General features: G+C 34.4%; 2 pseudogenes; both read left to right on the forward strand.

Annotated features, from left to right (window-relative positions):
* Positions 1 to 2,295: 2,295 nt before the first annotated feature.
* LOC143671773 (small nuclear ribonucleoprotein E pseudogene) lies at positions 2,296 to 2,574 on the forward strand (annotated as a pseudogene).
* Positions 2,575 to 8,702: 6,128 nt separating this feature from the next.
* Positions 8,703 to 10,308, forward strand: LOC143670598 (RNA-binding protein FXR1 pseudogene; annotated as a pseudogene).
* The last annotated feature ends 631 nt before the right edge of the window (positions 10,309 to 10,939 follow it).

Raw genomic sequence — 10,939 nt, forward strand, 5'->3', positions numbered from 1 at the left:
TGCCTCCTTGATTTCTGATGAGAAGTAGGCACAAATCTATTTGGGACTCCTTTGTATTTAGCTGATTGATTTCCTATTGCAGCTTTCAGAACTCTTTGTCTTTTGCATTTAATAACATACTCAGTACATGATGTGGTGTGCTTTTATTCATGTTTATCCCTTTTGCTGTTCTCTGAGCTTCTTGGAAGTGCATGTTCATGTCCTTTGCTCAGTCTGGGATGTTCTCTCTCATTATTTCTTTAGGTACAACTTTTGTGCCTTTCTTTCTTTTTTCTCCTGCTAGGACTTCCATAATGTGTGTATTGTTGCACTTGATGAGGTCCCAGAATTGTTTTAGACTACTTACACTTTTAATATTTCTTTTTCCTTTCAGCTCCTCACCCTAACTCATTTCATGTCCCTTGTATTCAAGTTCTGTCATTCTTTCTTTGCCAGGTCCAATCTGTTTTCAAAACTATCCTTGGCATTTTCCATTTCAATTATTTTAGTTTTTCACTCCAGTAGTTCTGGTTGGTTCTCTATAAAAGTTTGTATCCCTTTAGACTCTCATATAGTTAATTCCTTATTTTCTTGATATCTTTTTGCTCTTTCCCCATACTTTTATTCATCTACTTTAGCATTTTTAAGGTAATTTTAAAGGCTCTGTTATGTATATTTGCATTCTCATCTTCTTCATTGGTGCACCTGTATTTTTGTTCTTTTCCTTTGAATGGGCTATTGGTTCCTGTTTCTTTGTTTGCCTGGCAGTCTTTTGGTGTACATGCACATTTTAATATTTTAAAATTTTAATGTTGGTATTCACTCCCTGTGATGTCTGTGTCTTGGTTTGGTATCTGACAGAAACATTCTTGAGCTTCAGCTATCAGGAAGGTCTGCCCAAGGCAAATGCAGTGATTGGGTCCTTGTCTGTCTTTCTTGGCCTCTTTCTTATCCTGGGATTTTCCTGGAACTTAGCTATTTTGGGTTCCCCTTTATACAGGAGTTTTTTTTTTTTTTTTTTTTTTTTTTTTGTCCACTCTGTTTCTCGGGAGACTCACCTCTCTCTTCTGGTTATTTGATGCTGGCAGTCTTTTGTCCCAGATTGTCCATTGCTAAATCTTTTACGCTCATTTTATCATCCCACACTTCTATTTTTGGCAGGGTTAACATTTTAGAGGAGGGCACATTGGAGAGGAATTTCCCAACCCAGTCTTTCCCTGTCAAAACGGGTCCAGGGATGTACGGAAGGTGTGCAGACCAGCTCCAAAGTGCCATGTTGAGGGGATAAAGAAAGACATCAAAAGTTTCTCCAATGGCTCCCAAAAGCTAAGTTTTCCTGCCCTGCCATGCAAATTCAGCCCTTCAGCTAATTGTCCCCTGTAGCCATGAAGAAGTGCTGCATCTTTAAATCTCCAGTGCCCCCACCCCTGTGTGGGGACAAATGAAATAATGTTTGCCACTGCTTTTTCAGAGTGGAGTTGAAATAATGGCTTCTAAAGCCTTTGCTTGGCATGAGCTCAAATAATAGCTGCCTTGAGAGCCCAGACCCTGTGATCTGAATTTAGATAATCAAATGCTGTGATCAGTGATCAGCCATATCCACCCTTGTCCTTGTGGAGGAGGACTCCATATTAACCTGCTTTAATAGTGGAGAATGGGCACCAATATCTGCCAGATGGGGAGCTATTTACACTTCTTTACCATAGTTTATCTCTTCTTGCTCTCCCTCTTCCTTGGATGCTTTGCAGTGTTTTTTTTGGGTTTCTGGAGTTTCAAAATAGTTATTTTAGGCTGTTATTCCTAGTTGATTAGTTGTTTTGGTGGGAGGACTGAATCCTGCTGCTCCCTACTTTGCCATATTACCCAGAATTGTTCCTTCTTTAGGCTTTTCATCCATATTCTTGTTAGAGATAGAACTGTATTTTCTGGTAAACTGCACATAATAATGTTTGATATCAAGTTCATGCATGTTAACTTTATCAAGTTATTTGGGAAGTGTTATCATTTTGCATACTTTGGAATAGATTGCATAGAATTTGAATGAATTATTTCTTCTTTAAGATACTTGCTGGTTAAATTGCTTAGCCCCTATGATTTTTTGGTCAATAGGGCAGATTCTTCCCTTTGATTTATATGAAAGCTTTATTTGATCATAATTTGCATTAAATAGATGCACAAATTTCACATGGAGAAGTTGATGTTTAAAATATATGATAGATTTGACCTGTAAAACCATCAATAAAAATTTAATGAACAGCCTGGAGGTTGCTTTCTGAGGTGCCATGCGGATTCGTGTGGTCTGTGTGAACTTCCACCATGGTGTATAGTGGCCAGGACCACAAAGTGAGGAAGGTGATGGTACAACCTGTCAACCTCATCTTCAGACAATTGTAAAATAGATCCGGGATTCAGGTGTGGCTCTACTAGCAAGTAAATATGCAGATAGAGGGCAGTATTATTGATTTTGATGAGTACGTGAACCTCATTTTAGATGATGCAGAAGAGATTCATTCTAAAACGAAGTCAGGAAAACAACTGGGTCAGATCATGCTAAAAGGAGATAATATTACCCTGCTACAAAGTGTTTCCAAATAGAAATGATCAATAAAATGAGAAGTTGTTGAGAAGGCAATACATTTTTTTTAGGTGTCCTTTGTTAGGAGTATAGTTCTGTAATATTTGCTCATATTGTTTTGATTGCCCTTATGTTATTACCAGATCACAATAAATGCTGTGGGATTGTTTTTATTAAAAGAAAAAAGAACATATACATTAACACCCAAAGTTTATTCATATCCCTTTATAATCGCTTCTTCATGCACCTTCCTCCTCCCTTAGGCACCCACTAATAAGCGTTCCATTGATATAGATTACTTGGCAACTTCTAGAATTTTTAATAACTGGAATCATTCAATATGTATGCCTTTCTCATCAAGGTTCTTTCACTCAGCATTATTAGTTCTATGTTCCTTCTTATTATTACATGTATCAAGAGTTAAGTAGCTTTTATTACTGAGTATTATTCCATTAGATGGATATACCACTGTTTGCTTATTTTCTTACAGAGTGTTTCCAAGTTTTGTCTACTACAAATAAAACTTCTATGATTTTTCATGTACAAGTCTCATATGGACATATTAATTCATTTCTCAAGAGTAAATACTTAGGAGTAGAATCACCTGGCCTTATTTAGGGGTATAGAACTTCTAATAAACTCCACCAAACTGGTTTCCACTTGTTTATAACATTTTACATTCCTAGGAGCAGATTATGAGAGTACTACTTCCTCCATATCCTCACCATCACTTTTATCTTTTTAATTTTACCCATTCTGAAAAGTTTAAACTGCTGTTTCATTATAGTTTTGATTTGCATTTCCCAAGTGAATTATGATGTTGATTGTGTCTTCCTATGCTCCTTTGCCATCAATATATCTTCTTTGTTGTATTGTCTTTTCAAACTTTCCACCTCTTTATTGAGTTCTTTTCTTATTATTGAGTTTTGAGATTTTACTTTTTACTTTTCCCTTTTCACTTTCTTAATGGTGTCTTTAAATGAGCAAAAGAATTTATATCAAATGAAGTCCAACTTATTAGTTTTCATAATGGATCATGCTTTTTTTGTCATATCTAAAATAATATTTGCCTAATCATAGTAAAAATATTTTCCTCTATATTTTCTTCTGGAAGTTTTATGATATAGCTTTTAAATTTTAGGTTTTGCCAGAGACATGGGATCGATTCCTGGAGCCTGCCAAAGTAAAAAGAATTAGGTCTATGATACATTTTAGCTTAATTTTTGGATAAGATTCAAGATAGTGCAGACAGCTGCATAATAAGCTGCATAATGAGAACATTATGCTGAGTGAGACTAGCCAAAAACTAAAGGACAAATACTGTATGGTCTCACTGATATGAACTGACATTAGTGAATGAACTTGGAATATGTCATTGGTAACAGAGACCATCAGGAGATAGAAATAGAGTAAGATATTGGGTAATTGGAGCTGAAGGGATACAGACTGTGCAACAGGACTGGATAAAAAACTCAGAGATGGACAGCACAATACTACCTAATTGTAATATAATTATGTTAAAACACTGAATGAAGCTGCATGTGAGAATGATAGAGGGAGGTGGGCTGGGGACATAAATGAAATCAGAAGAAAAATAGATGTTAAAGATTGAGATGGTTTAATCTAGGAATGCCTAGAGTGTATAATAATAGTGAAATGTACAATGTACAAATTTTAAAAATGTTTTTGCATGAGGAAGAGCAAAGGAATGTCATTATTGCAGGGTGCTAAAAATAGATGATAGTTAATATTGTAAAATGTCACCTTATGTGTGAAAAAAATAGTGCAAAGAAAGCTTTTCATTTGCAGAATATTTTAAACATGGATTTCTAATTTTCCTACCACTATTTTTTGAAAACATGATCTTTACTTCATTAAATTTGCTCAGCACTTTTCTTCCAAATCAATTAGTCATTGATGTGTGAGATTATTTTTGGTCTATCTATTCTTTTCCATTGCACTGTCTATTTTTACAGCAAGGCCAACATGTCTTGAATTCTGTATATCTATAATGAGAATCAAAACCACTGCCAATATTAATATGCCTTTACTATTCTGCAGTCCTCATTGAAATATTTACATTATTCATTGAAATTCTTCCCCAGGAAAATAAAGATTGCAAATGTCTTTGTTGTTCACTCTATCTGCTTCTTAAAATATCTATCAATTCCTCAATTGAAAACATCAAACAATTTGTTAGAATATTATTTGAACTACTGGCCTCAACATCCTTGCCTTGCTGTGTCCGCAGTCCTAAACTATTGCATCACAATCTTAACCTGATTCTGAATAACTTGCCATATTGAAAGACAAGACTCAAACAGAACTTGAAAATCCCCAAAGTATTCAATGTTGTCCTTTATCTTATAAGACCTTATTAAGGTTCAGTTGCGGCAGTACATTCTTTATGATGGTAAATAATATTCAGGCTTATCTTTTCAAGAATTTTAATTGGTGATATCCTGGAGATCCAGAATTTAATGGTAATTGTAAATAATTCATTATTATTACTACTACTATTGAAAGTATGTTGTGTGTGTATGCCCAGCATCTTTATTCCCCTTCTGAGTTCTGGCTGTTTTGCTTTCCCATTTGACTTCAAATTATCTTCACAGATTCTGCTGCATCTACATGGCAATTGAAGAGATTTGGTATCTTACTAACATTCTGTCTCTTGATTGATGAAAATAATGTATACTAATTTAATTTTTATCTTCTTTCAATAAAGATTTATATATTTTAATGTACAATTCTTGTATATCTTTTGGCACATCTGTCCCTAAATATTTGTGTTTTCATATACTAGTGAAATGGTATACCGACAGCCTCAATGAAGTACAATTTAAGTGTACAATACAAATAATTTTAGTAAATTTACAGAGATGTACAATAATGACCACAATACAATTTTACAACATATTCTTCTCCATAGGGATAAAGATGTGATACCTTTGGTAGGACCTCATGTTCCTGCTTTCCTCCACAGTCAACTGTTGGAATTTTCATCTCTCTGGAAGTTCCTTTCCAGAACATTTCATATAAGTGAAATTGTGCAAGGTGTTATTTTGTGTCTGGCCTCTTTTATTTAGCATATTATTTTATTTTTTAATTGCAATTTTATTATGATATATTCACACACCATACTTAAGTATATCAACAATGGTTCTCTGTATCAAAATAAAGTTTTATAATCATTACCACAATCAATTTTGGGACATTTTCATTATGCCAAATGTAATAATAAGATAAAAGAACAATATTAAAAAGAAACAGAATATCCCTTATCCTTTACAATCGCTTATATAAACCCCTACTGTTGAACCCTATTATTGGTCTAATACATTTGTTACTGTTGATGAGAGGCTATTAAGGTATTACTGTTGATTCTAGCTGTAGTTGCAATAGGTACATTTTCTCCCAAATACCCCACTATTATTCATTCTTTGAAATAGTGTCATATATTTGTTCTAGCCCATAAGATAATGTTTTTACATGTGTACCATTACTCACATTCATCATCCACCAGAAGATTAACTGTTTATACATTCCCATGTTTTCACCTCTAGTTTCCTTCTGGTGGTATACATCACTCTAAACTAAACTTTTCAACCACACTCACTCACAATTCAGCACTATTAAGCACAGTCGCAATAATGTGCTATTGTCACCTCTATTCATTTCCAAACATTTAAGTTCAATCTAAGTAAATATTCTGTACATATTAGGCAATGGCTTACCATTCTCTAGCCTCATTCTGTCCCAGCCAACCTATATTCTAGATTTTATCTGTATAAGTTTATATATTATAATCAGTTCATATTAGTGAGATCATACAATATTTGTTGTTTGTTGTCTTACTTATTACATTCAAATAATGTCCTCAGAGTTCATACATGTTGTTGCATAATTCAGGACTTCATTCATTCTCACTGCTGAATAATATTCCATTGCATGTATATGCCATATTTGGCTATCCATTCAACTGTTCATGCACATTTGCGTTGTTTCTATCTCTTAGAAATTGTGAATAATGTTGGTATAAACATCGGTGTGCAAGTATATGTTCATATCTCTGCTTTCAGATCCTCTGGGTATGTACCAAGTAGTGGAATTGCGAAATTGCAAGGCAACTCTATACTTAGATTTCTGAGGAATTGGCAGACTATCTTCCCCAGCAGCTGTGCCATTCTCCATTTCCACCAGCAGTGGAAATTTGTTGCTATTTATCTACATCCTCTACAATACTTCCAGTTTCCTGTTTCTTTAATAGCGGCCAATATATTAGGCATGAAATATCTCATTGATGTTTCATTGTGGTTTTGATGAACATTTCCCTAATAGCTAGTGAAGCTGGACATATTTTTACATGATTTTTAGCTATTTGTATTTCCTCTTTGGGAAACTGTCTATTAATGTTTTGGGTTTTTTTTTTGCCATTTTTAAATCGGGTTGTTTGTTTTCTTATTGTTGAATTGTAGGATATTGTTATATATTCTAGAACTCAAAACATTGTCAAATATGTGGTTTCCATATATTTTTTTCACATTTAGTTGGCTTCCTTTTCATTCATTTGAAAAGTCCTTTGAAATATAGAAGAATTTAGTTTAGAGGAGGTCCCATTTGTTTATTTTTTCTATCATTGTTTGTGCTTTGGGTGAAAAGCCTAAGAACTATCTCCAATCACTAGAATTTGAATATGTTTTCCTATATTTTCTTCTATGGGTTTTATGGTATTGGGGCTTATATATATTTTTTTCTGATCATTTTTGAATTAATTTTTGTATAGTGTGTGAGATGGGGACCTCTTTTATTGTTTGGATATGGATATTCAGTTCTCACAACACTATTTATTGAAGACACTGTTCTATCACAGTTGAGTGGATTTGGGAGCCTTGTCAAATATAATTGACCATATACCTATTTTTTAACTCTTGATTGATTGATCACTGTTTTTTATGCCAGTACCGTGCTGTTTTAACCCCTGAGGCTTTATAATAAGCTTCAAAGACAGGAAGCATGAGTGCCCGCACTTCATTTTTCTTTTTCAACGTATTTTTAGCTATTTAAGGCCTCTTTCCCTTCCAAATAAATCTAATAATTATTTTCCATTTCTGCAGAATAGGCTATAGGAATTTTGATTGGTATTGTATTGAATCAGTAGAGCAATTTGGGTAGAATTGAAATAACAACATTCTGCCTTCTAACCCATGAACATGGGATGTGTCTTTTTTTATTTCTTTCAGCAATGTTTTATAATTGTTTGTGTACATCACCTTTATATCATTAACTAAATTTATTCCTAGATATTTAATTCTTTTAGCTATTATTGAAGATTGAGTTTTTTCTCTTGATTACTTCCTCAGCTTATTACATGCATATTGAAACCTTACTAATTTTTGCATGTTGATCTTTTACTCCATGACATTGCTGAACTAACTTATTTACTCATATAGTTTTGTCATTTTTTTAGTGGGGATTTTCTAAATCTAGGTTTATGTCATCTGAAAATAGTGAAAGTTTTACTTCTTCCTTTTCTGATTTAGATGCTCATTTTTTTTGTTTGTTTGTTCGCCTGATTCTCAACAAGAAGTTTCAAAACAATTTTGAATAACAGTGGTGGCAGTGTGTTACTAGTCACGATTAGTTATATTAGTTATATTAGTCAGGATTCTCTGGGGAAAAAGAACGAACAGGAGATATCTGTAAAAATCAGATATTGCAAAAATGTTTCATACAACTGTGAGGATGCACAAATCTAAAATCTGTAGGGCAGGCCATGGGCTGACAGCAATGATGAAGTTGTTCAATGAATTCTGCAAGAGAGGCTGGCTGAAGTTGAGATGAATGCTCCCTCTTCTGATTGCTAAAATCATCACTTACCCCTTAAAAAACTTCAATTGATTGGATTAAATCTAGCTGATTGGATTACTGTATTGCAGAAGCCACTCCCTTTAGTGGATTGTAAATATAGTCTGTCATAGATGCAAACAACTGACTGATGATTGCTACAAAATAATCTTGCAGTAATGGTTAGGCCAGTTCTTGCTTGAGCAGACCACTGGGCACCATCACTTGGCCAGATTGACACATGAAACCAACCATCACACTAGTCTTGTTCAAGATCTTAGAGGGGCTTAGCAGTTCCAACATGGCATAGCTGATGATGCAGGTTTGTGGCTCCAATGGAGCTTTCTATAAGGGATTTATGAAAGTTGTTGATGGAGATTCCATCACAGTTATTTCAGAAAATAATTGGCAACCAGAACATCAGTTTCCATTTAATGAAGTTAGATTACCACCACCACCTGATATGAAAATGATTAATGAAGAAGATATAGTAGAAGTTTATTCAAGAGCAAATGACCAAGAATCATGTGGGTGGTGGCTGGTTAAAGCTTGAGTGATGAAAGGAAAATTTTAGGTGATTGAATATGCTGCTTGTGAGTCCACTTACAATGAAATAGTCACATTTGAATGACTTTGACCTGTCGATCAAAATAAAACTGTCAAAAAATACCTTCTTTAAATGCAGTGTGGATGATCTTGATGATTTGAGAGAGGTGAGTGTAATAAAAATGCACATAAAGATTTTAAGAAAGCAGTAGGAGCATGCAGAATTTTTTACCATCCAGGAATCACATAGCTAATGATATCGTCTGCCAGTGAAACAACTGTAAAGAGAGTAAATATTTTAAATGAAATTCATTTGTGAAATATCCATACAAAGTTGTTGCTTATTCCAGAAATAAAAAGGCCACTAAGCATTTAGAATGCACAGAACAACTCTCAGAAGCTTTTCATGAGGAATTTGTTATGAGAGAAGATGAGAGGCCTGGCAATAGAAACACATGGTAGTAGCATATATCAAGCTAGGAATGTTCCTGGAGTTACAGTTATTAAGCTACAAGAAGATACCGGAACATTTAGAATCTATGGAGAGAGTGCTGATGCCATAAAAATGGGTTAGAGGTTTCTTGGAATTTGTGGGGATTTTTATTCATGTTCCTAAGAATCTCTCTTTAAAAGTAATTGGTAAAAATGGAAAAGTGTTTCAGGAAATAGTGGACAAATATGGTGTGGTTCAGGTGAAAATCAAAGGAGACCATGAAAATAAACTACCCAGAGAGGATGGGATGGTTCCATTTGTATTTGCTGACACTAAAGAAAGCAACGGAAATGTGTAAGTTCTTTTGGAGTATCATATTGATTATCTAAAGGAAGTAGAACCACTAAGAATGAAATGCTTACAGATTGATGAATAGGTTTGACAGATTGGTTCTAAGTTTTATAGTGGAAGAGGCATAGGTCTTGGGGCTCTAATTACACCTTCAGTTGCAGTACAAACTCTGAGCTGTCTAATCCCTCTGAAGCAGAATCTGAACATAAGATAAGCTGGGTGATTGGTCATTGGCAAGAGAGGATGATCAAGAAAGCCAGCATTATTGTGACAGCAGATGATGCCCAGGAGGAAGAGTCAGAGGTGTTTCAGGGATTGAGATCATGGTTTACAAAGTGGTGGCAAATCCTCCATCAGTTCTGTGCTCAAAGATGCAGACAGCAATCTATACATCTTATTTGATAATACAAAATCAGATCAGACTACAGACTGATGCCAGTGAATCTCATCATAGTACTAACAGTCGTAGGTGGTCTCATAATGGAACTGTGATGAAGAAGCTTTTCTAATAGATGGAATGACTGAATCTGACACAGCTTCAGTTAATGAAAGTGAACTAGGCAAAATATGTGATTGAAGAGCATAGTCCTTCAGAAAAGTCATTAAATGGCCCAACTAGTGCTTCTGGTGATGAAAAATTACTAAGCTATAGAGTATTCTAGGAAAAGAAAATATTAATACATTAAAAGAAGAAAATACTCAAGAAGCAGAAGTCATGAATGGTGTTCATAAATTGAAGAAGTTTCTAGTTTATGGATTTTTTTACGTTAAATATTAGAATAGGGTTTGTATAAGTGTACCAATGATAGACTAAGCATTACCAGTCTTTACATCATGCTTTCGGTTCTTCCATTTCAGAAAGGGGAGGGATCCTGGAGAAATCATATGTTAAACATACTTTGACACCTACTGTGTTATAAAATATTATCATCAGATGTGCCTGAAAATATTATATGTAACATTTTTAAAAGTTGCTGGCAAAAAAAAGATCTTAGAGGAGAAGCTTTCAATCTTTCACCATTGAGCATGATGTTAGCTGTGGGTTTTTCATATATGCCATTTATCAGGTTGAGAAACTGTCCTTTGATTTTTGCCTTTTGAAATGTTTCTACCAAGAATGCATGCTAGGTTTTGTCAAATGCCTTTTCTACATCAATTGAGATGATCATGTGGTTTTTCCCTTTTTATTTGTTAATGTGGTGTATTAC

The sequence above is a fragment of the Tamandua tetradactyla genome, chromosome X, assembly GCF_023851605.1.
Source record: "Tamandua tetradactyla isolate mTamTet1 chromosome X, mTamTet1.pri, whole genome shotgun sequence".
NCBI lineage: Eukaryota > Metazoa > Chordata > Mammalia > Pilosa > Myrmecophagidae > Tamandua > Tamandua tetradactyla.